Source organism: Odocoileus virginianus, chromosome 15, assembly GCF_023699985.2.
Source record: "Odocoileus virginianus isolate 20LAN1187 ecotype Illinois chromosome 15, Ovbor_1.2, whole genome shotgun sequence".
Lineage (NCBI taxonomy): Eukaryota > Metazoa > Chordata > Mammalia > Artiodactyla > Cervidae > Odocoileus > Odocoileus virginianus.
In genome coordinates this window covers 47,086,098-47,106,483 of record NC_069688.1, presented here as the reverse complement: position 1 = coordinate 47,106,483, position 20,386 = coordinate 47,086,098, and the positions used below count along the sequence as shown (strand labels likewise).

General features: G+C 45.2%; 1 protein-coding gene, 1 long non-coding RNA gene and 1 pseudogene across 7 annotated transcripts in view; 2 read left to right on the top strand and 1 right to left on the bottom strand.

Moving 5' to 3' along the window:
* AZIN1 (antizyme inhibitor 1) overlaps window positions 1–2,018 on the bottom strand; it is a 30,147-nt gene extending 28,129 nt beyond the window's left edge. For 3 of the 4 annotated variants that reach the window (XM_020905413.2, XM_020905417.2, XM_070477312.1), the window contains exon 1: window positions 1,643–2,018. The gene's annotated coding sequence lies outside the window, so the exon portion shown is untranslated. Of the gene's footprint in view, window positions 1–945; window positions 1,080–1,642 lie in introns of those variants that run through there. The other variant, XM_020905416.2, reaches the window with a different exon arrangement.
* A 198-nt stretch (window positions 2,019–2,216) lies between these two features.
* LOC110145208 (uncharacterized) lies at window positions 2,217–6,333 on the top strand. 3 transcript variants are annotated; one of them, XR_002316133.2, is made up of 5 exons: window positions 2,217–3,242; window positions 3,398–3,528; window positions 4,643–4,739; window positions 5,371–5,429; window positions 6,041–6,333. It is a non-coding gene; the product is annotated as an uncharacterized lncRNA (long non-coding RNA). The 3 variants fall into 3 exon arrangements; XR_011491498.1 differs by having other exon boundaries at window positions 3,398–4,739; XR_011491499.1 differs by lacking the exon at window positions 5,371–5,429 and having other exon boundaries at window positions 3,398–4,739.
* A 9,985-nt stretch (window positions 6,334–16,318) lies between these two features.
* LOC139038400 (large ribosomal subunit protein eL8-like) lies at window positions 16,319–17,537 on the top strand (annotated as a pseudogene).
* Window positions 17,538–20,386: the final 2,849 nt, after the last annotated feature.

Genomic DNA, 20,386 nt, shown 5'->3' with positions numbered 1-20,386 from the left:
AACCTGAGTGGCAAGAGGGACAGCACTGATTACTTGATTACGGTACCTTCCATTATCACCTATGACCATCAGGAGCCTATATCTTTCCCACTAAGTCTTCAGGGCTTATTTGCCTTCATAACCAGCATCTGCACTCTCCTATATTTGTAAAAGAAATCAAAGGGTTGGTAGGGCTCTGCCCTATAACCATTCGCTGTATTTCTGCCAGGCTTATCTAAAACAACCTTTCCTCATCACATATCGACTCTCTCCCTTGAGCCTTCATGTTCCATCCAAGCAAGAGAGTCTCAAGGGTGGAAACACGACAGGACACAAAATATCTTAAATGTGTCCACGATGCAATCACAAAATCCACTTAAATCTGCTGAAATATCATGGGGCCTTTAACAGTGCGCCAGACCTTTTCAGGTTGCCGAATCAGTAGCTTAGCCTAAGAAACACACGTTTTCCAAATACACACTGTAAAAGGCTGTTAAAACACCACCGTTGGTGGAAATTGTCAGCCGCTCAGTCGTGTCCGACTCTTTGCGACGCCACGGACTGTAGCCCGGCAGGCTCCTCTGTCCATAGGGATTCTCCAGGCAAGAATGCTGGAGTGGGTTGCCATTCCCTTCTCCAGGGGGTCTTCCCAACTCAGGGATCGAACCTGGGTTCCCTGCATTGCAAGGCAGATTCTTTACCCGTCTGAGCCACCAGGTAAGTACTGAAACACCACCGTTAACTGCCAAAATAGTACTTGATAAGCCACCCAAGCCTACTGCTCTCCCTCTCTCGGCCCAGGAATCGTGGCGCGGACTGGAAAACGAAGCCATGGTGACTAATCCTTGGGCTCCAGGAGGCGGCCCGGGGTGAGTGAAGGCGACTCGGCCCAATCGCCAGCGCCGCAAGGGGCGGGGCGGTAGCCCCGAGGCTTCCAGAAGGGGCCAAAGGCCTCTAGCTCGCTACCTGACACCGGGGCTTCCCCGCCACCGGGCCCCTTGGCGGCGTCAACTTTCCTCCGGCAGCGAGGGGAGGGCCGCGTTCTCCGCACCCTCAGGCACCCGTCCTCCCCCGGCAGCTGTCACAGGAGGCCGGCGCCGGGCCCGCCCCGCTCCATTCATAACCTAAGGCCGCGGCGGTTGCAGACGGTCGCGCCGCCCGCCCGGGATCCCGAGACGAAGGCGCAGCGCGGCGCCGCTCAGAGCCGGGCGGCGGCACCAGGGCCCCTCGGGGCTGCAGCCCGGCCCCCTCCCCGGAAACAGCAATGCACCACGGGAGCGGGGTGGGGGCCGCCTGCCGCCGGGAGGCGACGCCGAGCCCCGCGGCGGCGAGACCCCCGAGCGCGCCCCCCAGTCCACACACAGACACACACGCACACGCCCCCTCGCCCCAACCGCGGCCGATCAGGGCTCGGCTCGGCGGCCACCCGAGGCGCCCCAGCCCCCCAGCCCGCCGCGCCGCCGCCGGGCCACCGGCCGCCGCCGCCACACACGCCGCCAGCCGCCATGTTCGAGGTGGCCGGCCGCGGGGACGCTGCGGGGAAACGCCGGCCGGTCGGCGGGGCCCAGCCTGAGGCGGCCGACAGCTGCCCGAGGCCGACCCACCCGCCGGCGCCGCGCGCCCTGGCCCCGGCCCCGCCCGCGCCCCTCGGGTCGCTACTCACGTGAGATAACGGCCCAAAGAGTCGGGTAAAGCGTCTTCTCTTTTTCGGCGGAATTTTTAAAGAGGGATGTGGTTACCTTGAGCAGAAATACCCAAGGCGGCCTGGGCCATAGGCTGCAGGGACGACGTGGGGGGGAAAGCGCGGCACCGACACCAGCTGTGCAACAGCGGCGGCGGCGGCCGAGGGAGAGAAATGGAACAACGGCGCGGGCAGAGGAAGAAGAAAGACGAGAGGGCTGGGTGCGGAGAGGATTCGGCCTCGTCACACCGCAGAGCTAGAGAGCGAGAAAGGATGAGAAGAGGCAGAGAAGGCGAAGAAAAAAAAAGAAAAGAACGAAACACACGACAACCCAGCGAAGAGCCAGCGAGTGTGGAAGGCGGCGCCGGCGACGCTAGGCTTTATATCGAGGGGCGGAGCTTGTGACGTCACAGCCGGCCGGGCCGCCGCACAATCCGGACGGCGCGGGGCCGCGGCGCGGAGAGGAGGGAAGCGGGCGGAAGAGAGAGAGGGCCGGCGTGGGGCGAGCCGAAGGGGGCGGGGCGGGGCGACCCGCGGTGCAGGTGCCTGTCCCCCTCCGCTCCCAGTCCCCCGCCCCCGGCCTCTTCCAGCCCTCCGCCGCATCCCCGGCCGGTGAAGGGCCAGCTGCGCGGACTTGGGCGGGCGGGGGAGAAGGGAGGTGGCCGGGACAGAGCGCGGCGTCGCCCGCGCCCCCGACGCCCGGGCGCCTGCGCTCACGCCGGAGGCGGGCCGGGGCGCTTTGGGAGCTGGGCCCGGAGGCCGCGGCGCCGAACGCGGTTCAGGCCCGAAGCTGGCGCGACGCCTACACTGCCTGAAACCTGCTCTGCCTGGAAGAGGGTGAAAGAGGGCGGCCACCCCCGGAGCTTCCCGCCCCCGCCCCCGCCCCCTCCTCGAGAGCTCTCCGCTTTGTGCGGGCTCTGTAGGCTACGCCTGGGGACTGCCCTCCCGGGGTGAAGCTTCAGCCCCCGCGGGATGCGGCGCTCCTTTTTTTTTGGAAGCGAGTTTCTAAGGGCCAGAACGGCTCGGCCCAGTGTTCGGGTGGTTGCAGGGGCTTGTGACCGCGTGGGCCTGTCCCCAGTGTTCGCACGTTGCAGTGTGGTGCAGTAGGAATTTTTTTTTTTTTTTTTAAAGGAGTGTGGCTTTTACGTCTTTATTTTTACAAGGGGTGAGGTCGGCCGACCTGGTGTTTATTCATGAAGGACATGTATTGGAGAGGGCATTACCGACGTTAGACGGGCACAGTACTTTAATTCCCTCCGTCTCATTGCGCGGTCATTTTAATTTTACTACTCCAGAGCAAACTTATTTTTACTGGGGAACCTAGGACGACCTACATGGCTTTTAATTCTCATGTTTTTAAAATGTCTTCGCGCTCTCCCATCAGAAACCCCGAGTTCCTCCCGTGCTAACGCCTTGCAGCTCAGACGCAACGGCACGAATGAAATGTATATTGACACACACTCCAAAATCTTTGCGATGAAGACTGAGACTTTTTTCCACTGGCATTTCTCGACCATATGTTTACTTTGTAGCACTGTGGTTGCTACAAATCAGATATGAAAGGAAAAGAGAGCTTTCTTGGGTAAGAAGATAGCAATGCTGAATATAGGCTCTGAGGTGAAAGTATTAGGTAAAAACCAGGGGTTGTGGACTCTATTCCTGATTTCATATTTCCATATTAAACTGTGCTGTCTCTTGGTTTTTTCTTTCATTCCTTAAAAATTCTTTTCGTTTCAGAACATTTACAAGCACAGCACTTTACCAGACCCCCTGCTGGAGGGAGGAAGGCTAGAAATGAATACCCTTGAAGTCGAAAACAGTCTAGCAGTGGAAATAAGACAACTACACCAAATAACTAAGTTATTGTTGTAAGCAGATAAAATGCTGTGTGGAATCTAGTGGAAGGGGGAAATAACCGCAGCTCAGTGAGAGAAAGGCTACTGGGGAAAGGTAGAGACAGATTTTGAGAGCAGACACTCCAGACAAGGGAAATAAGTGACTTTGAGAGCAGATATTCCAGGCAGCGGAACTACTTGAGAAGGCACAGAAATGGGCCAGTTCAAAGAACTGTGAACTAGCTTTCTGGCTCCAACATAGGTACCGTTGCAAATGAGATTGAAAAGGAGGGTGAGGTGAAACGTAGGCATCATAGCTTGAACTTCATTTTGGAACCATTTAATCGGGGACATGATATTTTAAAAAGATTTCTCTAGCATCAATGTGATTGAAAATAGAAAGTTTGGAAGAGAGGAAACCATGAAGGTGACTGTTACATAGTTAAGAGAAGCAGGAAATTTGGAATAGAGGAGAGAAAGGCATAGATGAAGGCATAGAAAGAGTAGGGATAAATTTGAATGTTAAGGGAGAGGAAAGAAAGAAAGTGAAGTTCCTCAGTCGCGACCCCAGGGGCTGTAGCCTTCCAGGCTCCTCCATCCATGGGGTTTTCCAGGCAAGCGTACTGGAGTGGGTTGCCATTCCCTTCTCCAGAGGATCTTCCCAACCCAGGGATCGAACCCGGGTCTCCCGCATTGTAGGCAGACGCTTTACCGTCTGAGCCACCAGGGAAATATGATTTGGTGATATGAAACTAATCAACAGGGAGAATTATGAAATCACAAATGGAGAGAGAATGTCCCAGTTTAGGGAAAGACTATGAGCCTTCCTTGAGCATAGTCCAAGCTGTCGATAGGATATTCATGTAAAAATGGTCCAAAGGCCCCTGAAAACACAGATCTGGAGCCCTTTTGGCTGTAAATTTGGGACCCTCTCCTATGGACATGGTAATTAAGGAAATGTTAATTAAGGAAATGTTAAGGTCTAAAGGAAAAGGGATCTAAGCACAGGATTTAAAGAAATGCCAGAGAGGAGAGAAAGAGGACCAGCCCAAGGAGTAGGAGAAGAATCACAATAGTGTGAGGACAAGCCATTCACGGAGGGTGTTCCAAGATGGAATGAATGATCGGAATGTCATCTTCCTGAAAGGGATTCTTCTGATTTGGGAAAATGGCATGTCATCGGTAAACTCCACACTCAGGCTAAGAAGTTTGGATCCTTAGCCAAAAATATTTCAATCATAAGGGTGAGTTGAATTTTAGAAAAGGGGAGAGTGTGAGGGTGAGAAAAGGGACTATATATTTGTAGCAGGAAGAACACTTGGAAAGCTATTATAAGGAGAATGATAAGGGCCTGAAAAGAAGTTATGCGTGACCTTTAACTGAATAATTTCAGTGGAGTGAGAGACACAGAACATGGCAGAGGTTTGAGTCAAGAGAAGCTGAGATGAAGTCAGCGAATGTCCACTCTTTCAGCTGGAGTAGACCCTACTCCATCATTGTTTATACAGTGAAGCAGCTCAACAATTTATTATTCAAACCATGTACTCGCTCAATTAGTATTTGTGTATTCAAATCTAAATCATACTAGCTTTTATTGCATACAACAGAGCCTTAAAAACTGTCCTGCAACGAACTAGACAGCATAGTAGGTAACTTTAACAGAATGATAGCTGCCTAATGAGAACAGCATGTTTAATTGTGTTTTGGGTTTGAGGTTTGAGGTTTTTTGCCAAGTCAGGTTACTCATACACAAATCACAGGTAGTGCCAGAGAAAGTATTATTTTTAAATAGAGAGCCTTAAGATAAAATAATACCATTCACACTTAGATCATCCTGGTTTATTGATTCAGACTTGTTTGCTTTTGTGCCAACAGATGTAAAAGACTGAATGAATTAGATCGTTGATAAAGACAAGTCACTCAAAAAACAATGGGTAACCCTAAAATTACCAGCCTATAATAGAAATATCTTGTAGTCACCTATATAAATGTGACAAACAGTCCAATGGTAATTGAGCATGAAAATCATAGTTTAATGGGAATGTTTGAAAAGAGCTTAGTAAGAATTTTTATTGTGATACCATGCAGGGCCCTGTGGAGCACCTGGGCACAGAGCCTTTCTGGGTCCCTCATTTCTTTGATTATGGAAAACAGCTTTCATTTAGCCTACATGACCTTGCCTTAGTGTGCAGTGGGCAGATTCAAGCTGTTGTTAATTAAGGAAGGGAGGGGATGCAAGACCAGGAAGAAATAGTCAAGAGTAGCCTTGGGACAAGTTCCTGCTTTCCCATCAATGGATATGAGTGAGTGAGTGAGTGAGTGAGTGAATGAAAGTCACTGTGGTGTCCGACTCTTCGAAACCCCAGGGACTATACAGTCCATGGAATTCTCCAGGCCAGAATACTGGAGTGGGTAGCATTTCCCTTCTCCAGGGGATCTCCCAGGGATCAACCCAGGTCCCTCACATTGCAGGTTGATTGTTTACCAGCTGAGCCACAAGGGAAACCCATCAATGGATATACACAGCAATTTCTTCTTTTTGTAGATACTGAAACCCCTTCCAGGAGGCAGAAGTTACGGATCAGTGATGGTATGCTGACCCAAAGCATGTAAACCCCAGACCTGTTGGACTTGAAGGTGGATGATGCCGACTCCTAGTTAGCTCACTACCAACCCATCAGAAGAATGTCCACAAGCTGATCATGCCCTCTTTGAACAATTACTATAAAACTCATCACTATTTTCCCCAAATTGGGACACTTAGTTTGGCGGGCATGAGCCCACTGTGCCTCTTTACCTGGCAAAGCAATAAAGCTAGCTTTTCTGCTTCACCCAAAACTCTGTCTCTGAGATTTGATTCGGCATCACTGTACAGAGAGGCTGAGCTTTCATCACCAACTGCTAAGAAACATTCTTAGAGTACACTTTATTTTATAGAAAACCAAAATATATAGGTTTAGAATAGTTAAAACATTCACACTTTAAGACGTCATATTTCAGTTGTCTACCACATCTTTTTGTACACTGATGATCTTCCGTAAAAGCAACTTGCTTATCAAGAATCTGGCACTGTGTCTTTTATAGACTAGTAAAAATCCAAAATCACGGCAGATGGTGACTGCAGCCATGAAATTAAAAGACACCTGCTCCTTGGAAGAAAAGCTATGACCAACCTAGACAGCATATTAAAAAGCAGAGGCATTACTCTGCCAACAAAGGTTCAATAGTCAAAGCTATGGTTTTTCCAGTAGTCATGTATGGATGTGAGAGTTGGACTATAAAGAAAGCTGAGCACTGAAGAATTGATACTTTTGAACTGTGGTGTTGGAGAAGACTCTTGAGAGGTCCTTGGACTGCAAGGAGATCAAACCAGTCAATCCTAAAGGAAATCAGTCCTGAATATTCACTGGAAGGACTGATGCTGAAGCTGAAACTCCTATACTTTGGCCACCTGATGCAAAGAACTGACTCATTAGAAAAGACCCTGATGCTGGGAAAGATTGAAGGTAGGAGGAGAAGGGGATGACAGAGGATAAGATGGTTGGATGGCATCACCGACTCAATGGACATGAGTTTGAGCAAGCTCTGGGAGTTGGTGATGGGCAGGGAAGCCTGGTGTGCTGCAGACCATGGGGTCTCAAAGAGTTGGACATGTCTGAGCGACTGAACTGAGTGAACTAAACTGAAAAATGAGTAATAATCATTTACTTGCTTTGTAAATTACTTTGGGAAGACAGAGTTCAGATTACATACCATTCTCTCTTCAAATAGAATTGATATATGCTATCCTTTATTTGCTAAGTATCTGTTGTTATAATCTCTTAAGAGTTGTAATTCCTTTACCTAGGTTGATTTTCACCTCAAATATGGAATCACTTAATTTGGAAGGAGACTTTATTGTCATGTTTTTGTTTTCTCACAAAATTTAGGAATCAGGTCAGTAGGGTTTTGTGGCATCCCAAAACAGGCATCCTGCATTCCAGCACTGGTATCTTTCATATCACCCATGTCTTTGTCCTTTGAGTTTCTCCAGTGGCTCAGAAGTAAAGAATTCACCTGCAGTGCAGAAGCCAAAGGTTCTATCCCTGGGTCAGGAGGATCCCCTGGAGGAGGACATGGTAACCCACCCCAGTATTCTTGCCTGGAGAATCCCATGGACACAGGAGCCTGGCGGGCTACGGTTCAGAGAGTCGCAAAGAGTTGGACGGGACTGAAGCGACTTAGCACACACGTGCGTATCTTTGTCCACAGGATAATTTGAACTATACAGTGGTAAGCCTGGAAAGCAAAGGATGATAGAGTCCAGACACAAACCCAGTTTAAGAGAAAAGAGTTTCTTTCTATTTTCATGTCAGTGGCTATGTATGTTATTAGATACAGGTCAGTGTATCTCCCAAGTGATTCTGGGTGGTTTCTAAGATAAACAAGTCATAAAGTGTACACTAACATCTTTTATTACTTTGAGAAATAGCAAACTATTCACTGTTAATTTAAGAGGACTGTTTTGAAACCCATATTAAAGGGCAAAGCAGTAATCCAGTTTTACAAATTAAATGTAACACACATGACTAGAATAATCAATGGGCTGACACATAAGTTTGCTCCCTCATATCTTCCTCTAATCTTTGGGAGTTAGGAAATCCTTGGAAAATTAATCTCATTTTCACTTTGTTATCTGATAAGTGTTTTGTTTGTTGGGTAATACATAGCAAGATAGGCTTGTATCTAGCTCTCTGTCTCAAAACAACTGCCTGGCAGATCTCCTCAACTTTTTGGTTCAGGTCATAGAAAATAGGAGCTCTGAAATCTATTTTTGTCCAATTTAAATTATGATATGCTCTATTTTTTTAAATAAATAGCCTAGGTGCTGCCACATAAGCACATAAATGATTGTTAATAGTGGTAACTGCAGGCTACATTTTGTTCCTTTGTCATTTAATTTGAAGTTTTGCAAGTTCTGTGATAAAGATCTGTAGCTATTTAAATTCACTGTACCTAACATTAATGAAAAGGAGAAAAACTCATGCCATAAAGACAAAAAAGAGATTAGTTGCTTCTTTACTAAAATAGGGAGAAGGAACATAAATGGTTTGATTTCACAAAAATAACTAATATTTTTGTGTCATTCAACCGTCTGTAACAACCTTCATTGTTGGTAGTAGTAATTTGAAAACCTTCTTTCATCTTGGTCCTTCTTAGCTAAGTCATTTAATTTTAAGCCACTGCTTTTATTTATTTATTTTTTTATCTTTTGGCTACACTGAATGGCTTGCACGATCTTAGTTCCCTGATCAGGGTTAGAAGCCATGCTCTTGTGCCCATAGGGTCCTAACCACTGGGCCACCAGGGAAGCCCTGCTGAAACCATTTACCATAGACTGGGACTTGAACCCATGTGCTGGGACTTGAACCCACGTGGCTGGCACTCAAACCCAGGCAAAATCCACAGTACCTGGTTTCAGGACCTATTGAAGCTCAGGTTCTTGATGTTTCATCACAGGAAGAATTTAGTGAGAGACAACGTGATAGGTAAGAAGTGGATTTATTTAGATTCAGAGAGAGGCACACTCCAGACAGTGTGGGCCATTTCAGAGGGCAAGCGCGGCTGTGAAATGTGGTGTGGTTAGTTTTTATAGGCTGGGTAATTTCATATGCTAATGACTGGGAGGATTATTCCAACTATTTTGGGGGAGGGGTGGAGATTTCCAGGATTTTGGCCACCACCCACTCCTTGGTCTTTTAACAGTGCCTTGGAACTGTCTTGGTGCCTCTGGGTGTGTCATTTCACTTGCTGACTGAGGATCAAGGTCTAGTCTTGTCTTCCATCTTTGTCCCATTAGCTTCTAATCAGTTTATGCTGTGTCCTTGGGCTGTGTCATTCTTTCGAAAGTTGTGCCCTGCCCTCTTCCCTCCTGTTACACCACCTCCACTGCTTATAGAAAATGTATTCCTCATTCCTTTGGGAGAACATCTTACCTGCCATACCCTGAGCTCTGCTGGGCACTGCTATCTTTTCAACCCTCTGACTTCCTGGGACGCAGTAACTGGTTTACAGGTTGATAGCTTCTCACCCTATCTTGGTTGTAGAGGCAGCTCAATAACGATTGGTACATATTTGATTCAGACCTTGGTTGGAAGGAGGAGGAGTGGATGGGGAATCATTTCTTCTGTTGTCATCTCATGACAATATGAACCAGGAGCTGCTGGCACAAAGGTCCCTGGGAGAAAATGAAGCCACTGCTCATTTTGAAAAAGGAATAGTCAACAATCTAGTTGTCCCATTTTTCTTGTTCTTCAGCTATACCAACAGAAAAATTTGTTTTTCTTACTTAAGTTAGTTCCAACTAGTTTTCTCTTACTTGCAACCAAGAATCCTGGCCTACACAAAAGAATGAAAAGAAAAGATCTTCATTTTGAGTCCAAATATCAATTGCATAAGTACAAGACAGGAGAGACCTGATTGTTGATTATCTAAATATTACCTAAAAAAAGAAAAAGAAATACTACCTAGAAAATATAGTTGACCACAGCTGGCCATGAACCAATAAGGCATGTGTGGAATTGCTAAAAACAAACCCCAAACCAAAAACACTTGAATACAGTAATTTGGGACATTCAATAAATTAATGCATTGACAAATTACAGGTCAAAGGAAGGTAACAGTTTGGTTTACTGTTTTGGTCAGAAAGTAGTAAATTTGGGAAGGGAAACTTTTACTGTTGTAAAGTTCTAGTTAGCACATTATACAAGAGAATGAAAACTAGATAGTTTGGAGGATAACAAAAAAGATGGAGGGTTCCCAGGTGTTGCTAGTGGTAAAAAAAAAACCCACCTGCCAATGCAGGAGTCATCAGAGATGCCGGTTCAGTCCCTGGGTCAGGAAGATCCCCTGGAGGAGAGCCTGGCAACACACTCCAGTATTCTTGCCTGGAGAACCCCATGGACAGAGGAGCCTGGCAGGCTGCAGTCCATAGGGTTGCAAAGAGTCGGACCCGACTGAAGCGATCCAGCACAGCACAGCACAGTCATAAAGATGAGGAGGTCTAGAAAACAAGATACTAATAGGAGTGATAAAAATGTTAGCCATAATTTGGGGGAACTCCAGAGAGACCCCAAGTCTTTTGTGCCAAGTGAGGATGCAAGAAGTCTGCCCCTTGAAACAGAGCCATCAGCCAGCCATGTTGGCACGCTGATCTGAGACTTCCAACCTTCAGCACTGTGAAAAATAAAGTTCTATTTCTTGTCCATTTTATGATATTCTTTTATTAACAGTCCCCATGGAATTAACCTAACATTTTCTATAAATCTGTTCTGAGCCAGGCATTGTATAAGCATTAAATTTAATATTCACATATAGTTTAAAAATGGGGGAAAAATCAGAGGGAAATTGGAAAAACATAAAAGCAGAAAGCTACGATTTTTTTATACACCGGGTGCCAGGCACTATTCTAAAGTCCCTTATATTATCATTTAATTCTTCAATAGGTTTGTCAGGTAGGTCTTACTGTGCCCATTTTACAAATTAAAAACCGAAGTACAGGGACCTCTCTGGTGGTCCAGTGGCTAAGAATACACCTTACGATGAGGGAATGCAGGTTCCATCCCTGGTCAGGGAACTAAGGTCCCACATTCCGAGGGGCAATCGAGCCCCCAGGCCACAACTAGAGAGAACGAGCCACAACAAAAGTCCCACGTGCTGCAACTGAGACCCAACACAGACTAAATAAATAACTAAATATTTAAAAAATAACAAACACCGGAAGTACAGTGAGGTTATGTAACTTGCTCAAGGTGACCCAGCTAAAAAAGAAAAGGTTCAGCTTCATATCCGAAGATGTCTAATGCCCAAGACCCAGCTTCAGGCTGCTCAACTACATTGCCTCTTTGACTCGTCTATAAATAGGTCAACTCTACACATGGACAAGAGAAATCACAGTGTCAGTCCAGACAGCAGAACTAGGTCCAGTGGGTTCCATTGGCTATGTTCTACCTCCTTCCTAGCCTTGAGTTTCCAAGAGGTTTGGTTTGTGCCTTTCTAGAATCCCTTGGACTGCAAGGAGATGCAATCAGTCCATCCTAAAGGACATCAGTCCTGGGTGTTCATTGAAAGGACTGATGCTGAAGCTGAAACTCCAATACTTTGGCCACCTCATGGGAAGAGTTTACTCACTGGAAAAGACCCTGATGCTGGGAGGGATTGGGGGCAGGAGGAGAAGGGGACAACAGAGGATGAGATGGTTGGATGGCATCACCGACTCGATGGACATGAGTCTGAGTGAACTCTGGGAGTTGGTGATGGACAGGGAGGCCTGGTGTGCTGCGGTTCATGGGGTCGCAAAGAGTTGGACACGACTGAGCAACTGAACTGACTGACTGACTGATGACCCCTTTAGATTCTCGTCTTATGTCATTGTAATTATTTTCTGAACTTTGCCAACAGCGTATTAAGCTTCTTCATGGCAAGCATTTTCTTCTTTTTTCTTTAATCTGATGGAACACTCAGCACAGTGCCTTGAACATAGACCTCTGATTACTTTCTAACAACGCAGTAACTAGCAGTGCCCTAGGTAGTCTCATGGAGCAGAAGGCTGTCTTGTGATTGGACTAGCTCAGGGATATAGATAGGATTCTGTCCTGGGAGGATATTGGAGAAGAGGGACCTCTTAGACACTTTCTTTACTTAATCACAAAGTAAAAGTGAACATATTCATTACTACTCATTAAATAGTATTTTTTAAAAACTAGCAAAATTTAGCATTACTTTAACTTTAAATATGATGGTTACATATTAACATATAAAGAAGTTCTATTTCTTTATAATGCTTTATTTATTCATACTAAAATTAGGATGCATTTTATCTGTGATTAGCCATTATTGATTCCTTCTCTTTTCCAAGAAAATCAGTAGTCTACAATAGAGGAGGAAGAAAAGAAAATGCCTGTCTAATTTGAGAGAACTGAATAGTGGGCTTTTTTGTTTGTTTTATTTTGTTTGATTTTAAATGGTAGTTATAAGCTGGTAAATGGTTAATGGTAGACATAAGCTGTCCAAGAAAAACTGGGGTGTGTTTTTTTACTTGTGTGCCTAATTACCAAGAAAAGAGTGTTTGCTTTTCAAGGAAAGTGAAAGAATGGAAAATGAGGGTTACTATAATAGTATAACATCAAGAATGCTTAAAAAAAAAAAAGTCAGTCATTGTTCTTTGTGCACGAAAACAATGGTGCTTAACAGCACCATTGATTCCTAAATCAAATTTCCAGCTGCCAACCCTTGAGTGGGAGATGACTTAACACAGACGGTCTGTGTAGCGGCATGCCTCTTACTTCCCAGGCACTGTCCCCACTGGCGGCCGAGCTACATGATATCAAACACTGGGATCCAGCATTTGGTGGCTAATACCACAGTGGTATAATGAACCAAGCCTTTTAGTTGTTAGAGAACAATGGTCATAAAAAGCAGAATCGGTATGAGCTGGCATTACTTAGGGCCTCTGATCACTGCTTGCTCTGCCCTCTGGTTGCTTAGGTCTGGGGAATCAGATTGGATTGGACCAAAGCCTGGGTGATCCGACAGCCCCAGAGAGTACTCCAGGCTTGCAGGGAAGAACCAGGACTACGCATTCTACAGTGACAGCTCTAGTCATGAGGAAAGAAGCCCTTGGAAAAGCTCCTCGGTGTTCTGTCATTTTTGGGAAACTGCCAAACCAGCTTACTTGACATTCAGCCACACATACAGAATACTGAAAGTGTAGGTGAAGAAAGCAAGAAGGTACTAGAATGTGTCAACCTTGAGGGCCTCCAAAGCTCACAGAGTTAGTAAAGTCAACAATGAAAAACAAAACTAGAATTTCAGCTTTCTTGTAATAGAGTAATAGCATTGAAAATGGGAGGATAGCCTTTGTGTTTTTCCTAAGAGCGTACTAATTGTAACCTTAAGAAAATTTCTGAACTACAGGCAAGTTTTTTAGTTGGTGCGTATTGCTTCAGCTACAGTCCTTTCAATGAATATTCAGGGTTGATTTCCTTTAGGATTGGCTGCTTTGATCTCCTTGCTGTCCAAGGGACAGCTAGGCACCAGAGGCCACCTGAGTGATCTTGGAAGAAGATTCCCCATCTTTCCCAACCCTCTTCTGTCAAGCCTTGATATGACTGCAGGCTGAGACCCAGAGGTCAATAAATTGTCAAGTTCCTATAGCTAACAAATAGCAAAGCCAAAATTCCTGTCTCTCTTCTACCTCTTGATTCAATTCTCTGCTGTCTTCCCTATGTCTTTAGTCTCCTCTTCTCTTCCCACTTTCTGTCCTCTGCCTTGGATAATTTATTCATTCCTACAGAATTATTTGACAGGTCTATGCTTATGACTCCAACATTGTTGTCACTAGTTTTGATCTGTCATTTAAAATGCAGCTATAAATGGTCAACTGCCTCTAGGACTCCTTTTTTAGGATGTCCTCTGTTATCTCAAACTCAAGATTTCCTTAACTGTAAAACATGAAAGTTAGTTGTTCCACGTGGCTAACTGCAAAGTCTCACTTAGCTGTAAGATTCAAATGAATCTAGGTCCCAAACTAAATTCATCACCATCCATTCTATCCCACTAAACTGATCCTCCTTTCATGTCTCCCCACCCATGCTTGAAAACTTTCAATTCCTTCTTTTCTTTATTTCTCCCATACATAAAACAAGTTCCGTTCATCTTTATTTTGAAATTATCATTTTTTTTCTCTTCCCTAGTCCAGTTCTATGCCACATATTTAGATAGCTGCAAAATCTGTGGCAAATCTAGTTTTTCCTGCCCCAATCCATTTAGTGTAGATATTTCTTATACTGAGTGAGTGAGTGCGCAGTCATGTCTGACTCTTTGTGACCCCATGGACTGTAGCCCACCAGGATCCTCTGTTCATGGGATTTTCCAGGCAAGAATACTAGAGTGGGTTGCCATTTCTTACACCAGGGGATCTTTCCGACCCAAGGGTTGAACCCAAGTCTCTTGCATTTGTTGGCGGATTCTTTACCACTGTGCCATCTGGGAAGCCCATTTATGTACTAATCTTCCTTAGATGCTGTTTTCATGTCCTTCCACTGGTAAAAACTCATAATGAAGCTTTGTTTCTTACCAATCATGTCTTAACTCCTCTGCTGGTTTACAAATCTCTCCAGAATCTAGCCCCACCCTTGAGAGCTAGCGTCTAATCCCCCACACAAACCTGCAGCTTCAGACTGTCTGGTTTGCTCATGGGCCCTCAAGAGTTCTCCAGGCTGGTGTCTCCCTCTAGGACTTTGTACTGTTGTTTTATTGTCTACCCAAATTCTACTGTCCCAGCTGAAGTCCAATATCCTGTTTGGATCCAGGAGACCTCTTTCACTGTTACTAAACTTAACATTACAGGTCTTTCTGGGCCTTGAAGGCCACTATTCTTCATTGCACTGTGCTATTCCCATACCATGTAAGTGCCAAAATGTTAATGCCTCCTGTCACCCATCATATCCTGTGCACTGGTTCCCAGCCCGCCTGGTGCCTTCCCACACTCATTCCCCAGCTGCTCCTTTCCTTCTCACACTCTTCTGTTTCCTCTGGAACTCCCACCTCGTGGTGAACAAGTCCTTCCACATCCCAGTCTGCCTTCCATTCCTGCCTTGACTGAACCCTTATAAGAACTTAGAAGAACATCGCCTCCCTTGCCACAATCTTGAATGGAGAGGGGTTTACCAAGCCTCACATACTTCTGGGTTGGGAGGTGGGATTTCCTGGCTCGCTGATATTACTGCCAGACCATTACTCTGAAAATAAAGAAGAGATGAAGCCAGCTGGCCTGCCCACACCCTATCACGTAACACCTTCCTGCCACTCCCACGATGATTTTTTTTTTTAAAGGGACTTAGGTCATTGTCCTCTTTTCCTGAATTAAAGTTCCTGTATCATAGCTTTTCAGAAAGCTTTCAGTATTCTTTCTCTTTAAAAAGATACCATTGACATAATAAAATTCCCCTATAATCCCAGCTGTCCCCACCCGACTCCTGTGATGACCACCCTAGCTGGGTGTGTATCCTTGTAGGTTGCAGTCTTTTTTGGGGGGGCTGTACTGGATCTTTGTTGCTGCGTGGGCTTCCTCCAGTTGTGGTGAATGGGGGCTCCTCTTTAGCTTCTTGTTTCGATGGCTTCTCTTGCAGAGCACAGGCTCCAGGGAATGAGGGCTTCAGTAGTTGTGGCACATGGGCGCAGTAGTTGCGGGCCCTAGAGCACAGGCTCCATAGTTGTGGTGCACGGGCTCAAGTTGATCTGCAGCATGTGGAATCTTTCCAGATCAGGGACGGAACCCACGTCTCCTGTATTGGCAGCTGGGTTCTTTACCACTGAGCCACCAGGACAGCTCCTGAAGTTGCCATCTTGAATCACCTTGTGAAGTCAGTGTCTTTGTAGATAAGCTTTGGATCACCTTAGCCATTTTTACTGCTCAACTCCAGGGGCCCTCACCAGCCCTAAATTATACAGTATTACGGTCTTTAATGCCAACATTCCTCTCTCTGATCACAACCTCCTTTACCTTCCAGATGCCTCATGCCATGCACATACCTGCTCTTTGGGCATAATTGCCCAATCTTTTTTGTTTAAAATTGAGCTCAAATTCACATAAGATACAATTAACCATTTTAAAGTATAAATTCCGTGACATTTAGTGTATTCAAAATGCTGTGTAAATACTACCCAAAGCAATCTGCAGATTCAAATGGAATTGCTATCAGTCTCAATGACTTTTTTTTTTGACAGAAATAGAAAAATGCATCCTAAAATTCATATGGAATCTCAAGAAACAGCCAAAAAAAAAAAAAGAACTTGAACAAAATTGAAGGACTCACATTTCTGGATTTCAAAACTTAACTACAAAGTTGCAGTAATCAAAACAATGTACTGACATAGGACAGACATATAGACCAGTGGAAGAGAATAGAGAGCCCAGAAAGAATGATTTTTAACAAAGGTGCCAAGACCATTCAATGAGAAAAGGACAGTCTTTTAACAAATGGTACTAAGAAAACTGTGCATCTACATGCAAAAGAATGCAGTTGGACCTTACTTTACCCTGTAGACAAAAATTAGCTCAAGGGCTCTCCACTAGCCATTCAAGATGCTGAGGGGAAAGAAGGCTGAGGGGCAAAAGATAGACCAGGCCCCTGCTGTCATGAAGAATCAGGAGGCTGAGAAAGTGGACTGCACATCCAGTCCTAAAAGGACCTCACCTGCTTCATAAAGTGGCCCGGCTACATTCCCCTGCAGCGGCATGTAGTACCTTATATAAGCGGCTGAGAGTGCCTCCCGTGATTAACCTATTCAGCCAGGTCTTGGGCTGCCAGACAGCTACTCATCTCCTTAAGCTGGCCCATAAGTGCAGACCAGAGATGAAGTAAGAGAGGCAGCAGAAGTTGCTGGCCTGAGCTGAGACAAAAGCTGCAGGCCAAGGGGATGTCCCCACTAAGAACCACCTATCTTTCGAGCAGGCATTGATGCTGTCCCCACTTTGGAGGAGAGCAAGGAGGCTCGGCTGGCGGTGGTTGCCCATGACGTGGATCCCATTGAACTGGTGGGTTTCCTGCCTGTAAGAGGGGGTTCCCTACTGTGTCATCAAGGGGAAGGACAGGCTGGGTGGCGTGTGTGTTCCGAAAGAAGACCTTCACTGTTGCCTTCACACAAGTCAGCTCGGAAGACAGGGACACTCTGCCTAAGCTGGTGGAAGCCATCAGGACCAATTATAATGACAGATATGACAAGATCTGCCATTACCGGGGAGGCAACTTCCTGGGTCCAAAGTCAGTGGACTTCGTGTTGTTTTGTGACTAAGTCACATCCAACTCTTTTGCAACCCCAGGAACTGTAGCCCACCAGGCTTCTCTGTCCATGGGATTCTCCAGGCAAAGATACTGGAGTGGGTTGCCATTTCTTTCTCCAGGGGATCTTCCCAACCCAGGGATCGAGCCCGCCTCTCCTGCATTGCAGAAGGATTCTTTACCGCTGAGCCACCAGGGAAGCCCATTGCCAAGCTGGAAAAGACTACATAAAAGTAATAAAATTTCTCATTCAGTCAAAACAACAAACAAAAATTAGTCAAATGGATCAAAGAACTGAATGTAAAACAAAAAAAAAATTTGAAGAAAAATTAGGAAAAATCTTCATGGCAGTGGATTTGGCAGTGGTTTCTTGCATAAGACACCAAAGAAACAGGCCAAAAAAAAAAAAAAGAAAGAAACCAGACAAACTGGACTTATTGAAAATTAAAAACTTTTGAGCATCAAAAGACACTATCAACAGAATAAAAATTAACTCACAAAATGGTAGGAAATGTTTGCAAATTATATATCTAATAAAGGATTCATGTCCAGAATTTACAGACAATATTTTAAAAGAAAAATGTTATCATACTGTTTTTGTGAGCTAAAAGATAATTAAAATATAAATGTTTAACTCTCCTGTTATATACTTTTCTGTATGTGTGTGTGTGTGTGTGTGTGTGTGTGTATGTTATAAAATATATAGAGGGAATTCCCTGGTGGTCTGACAGTTGGAACTTGGGATTTTCACTGCCAGCTCTCTGCTTCAATCTTTGGTCGGAGAACTAAGATCCAGCAAGCCTCATGGCACAACCAAAAATCAATTAGCTAACTAAATTAATTACATATGTATGTAGAGAAAGGCATAGATAAGCTATATTATATGCACACACAGAGAGACTATAAATTTCTTGAGATTGGGCTAGTCCTAAACATTTTTTCCCATGGGTTTGGTATATAGTCTTGTCCCACAGGAAAATGTCAATATATTAATTATTTTTAATTGAATGAAGGAGAGAAAAAATACTCTAATTCTTCCATTACCAGTAGTGTTGTTTTTCTAAAAGTCAGAGGTGATCATGCCATTCCTTGCTCAGAATTCTTTTTTTTTTTTTTTTTTTTTCAGAATTCTTGCATGACTTCCATCCCAGTGCTTCCCGAGTTGAGTGTGGACTGGTTACCTGGTGGGCAACCTCTCCTCATCTACTCTCTGCCATCCTCTCCACCTCGCCCTCAGCACTGCATGAAGGTCTTTGGCCTCGGTACCCTTGGTAAAATAGCAGCAATAGACGCCACCTCAAGGACTGCTGAAAGGACTAAATGAGGCGATATCTGAAAATGTCTGGCATATACTTGAGACCTGTCAACTCATGCTGGCTTCTTTTTCTCCCTCCTGCACCCTGCTCTTCAGCCACATGAAAGCTTTTGCCCTCTCAGAACACACATGCAGTTTCGCGCCTCCAATTATCCTTTCCCACTGCTTCACATGTGTCCTCCTGACCTCTGCCACCTCACTCTGTAAAAATGTAATGAGCACTTCAAGACATATTTTAAACAGCGCTTACTCAGGGAAAGTTTTCTGCCTCCTCTGTGAGTGTTCTTGCTCAATTCTGTCCTACTCTTTGCAACTCCGTGGAGTGAAGCCCCCCAGGCTCTTCTGTCCATGGGATTTCCCAGGCAAGAATACCAGAGTGGGTTGCCATTTCCTCCTCCAGGGGATCTTCCCGGGCCCAGAATTGAATCCATATCTCTTGCATCTCCTGCACTGGCAGGTAGATTCCTTACCACTAGGAAGATTCTTTACCTGGGAAGTCCCTGGCTCCCCTAGGAGTTTTAAAACTGTCAGGGAGGAGGAAAAAGCTTAACTCTACCCTTCTAGGTTCTTCTGGCTGGTCTAAGAATGAGACTGATGTAAGACAGGAGAACAAGAGAAAATAATATCTTAACTTGTACATGTGGAAACCCCACCTCCAGGAAAGGTTGAGACAGAAACACAGAATGAGGCATAAAGGAGCTGAGGAATGGGATAGGAACTTCCAAGGAGAGGAGGGAGATTCCAGGATGATAAGAAGAGTAGATGGCTGGGAATTAGAGGTCTACTCTGCCATATAGATAGGGCCACTTAGATAAAATTTATCTCGATAATAACTCTTTTTCTGGAAAAAATCCCCAATTTTAATTTTTCTAGGTAGTTAATGGAGGGGCAGTAGTTTCTCTTGAGCCTATAAGGCCTCCATTGTCTTTAGTGCAAAATAATCCACATGCCAAATAGCACACCTTAAAGAAAGTCTGTTATTAACCCCTGCAATCCTTTTCTATGCTTCCCTGTAATTTTGTAAGTTTCTTAAATGTTTTTAAAGAGGCTTTCATAGGCTGTCTTGTATTACATTTATTTGTGACCATATCTTATGGACATAAACATCTATCTTCAGAGCCCAAAACGATATTAAGATAAATTGTTTTGTTGTTTTTTTGACTGCACCATGTGGCTTGTGGAATCTCAATTCTCTGCCCAGGGATTGAACCCAGGCCCTCCACAGTGAAAGCGTGGGTTCCTAACCACTGGACTGTCAGAGAATTCCCTTGAAATGTTTTCTTTTTTTTTGACCAGGAAATTTGGGTCTTATATTTCATAACTGAAATACATCATAAAATCTCCCAAGTACAGTCTCCCTATAAATAGTTCCTCTCTTTATGTGATAACATCCAGCCAGGCAATTTAGCACCATTGCCACCCACAGCTCTCTGGATGATAGAGCTACGTGAGATAATGTAAGATAATGTGACTTCTAGGGAGGTGGAGGTGGGGAAATGCACAGCTGATTGGACCTGGGATGGCACACACCTGAACCAGCAGGAAAAAACCCGGTCGTTTGCTCAGAAATGACTTGTGTGGCTCAGGTTCTTTCTCAGAAGAGCCAGGCTAGTCCCTTTCTCCCTAAAGAACTTCAGTGTGTTTTTAGTTGAGTCTGGGTCCTGGAGCTTAGTGGCCATGGTGGAACTCTAGGGTGAACAGCAAAATGGAGGGTGAAGTCCAGGGTGAACAGCAAAACAGGGTGAAGGCAAAA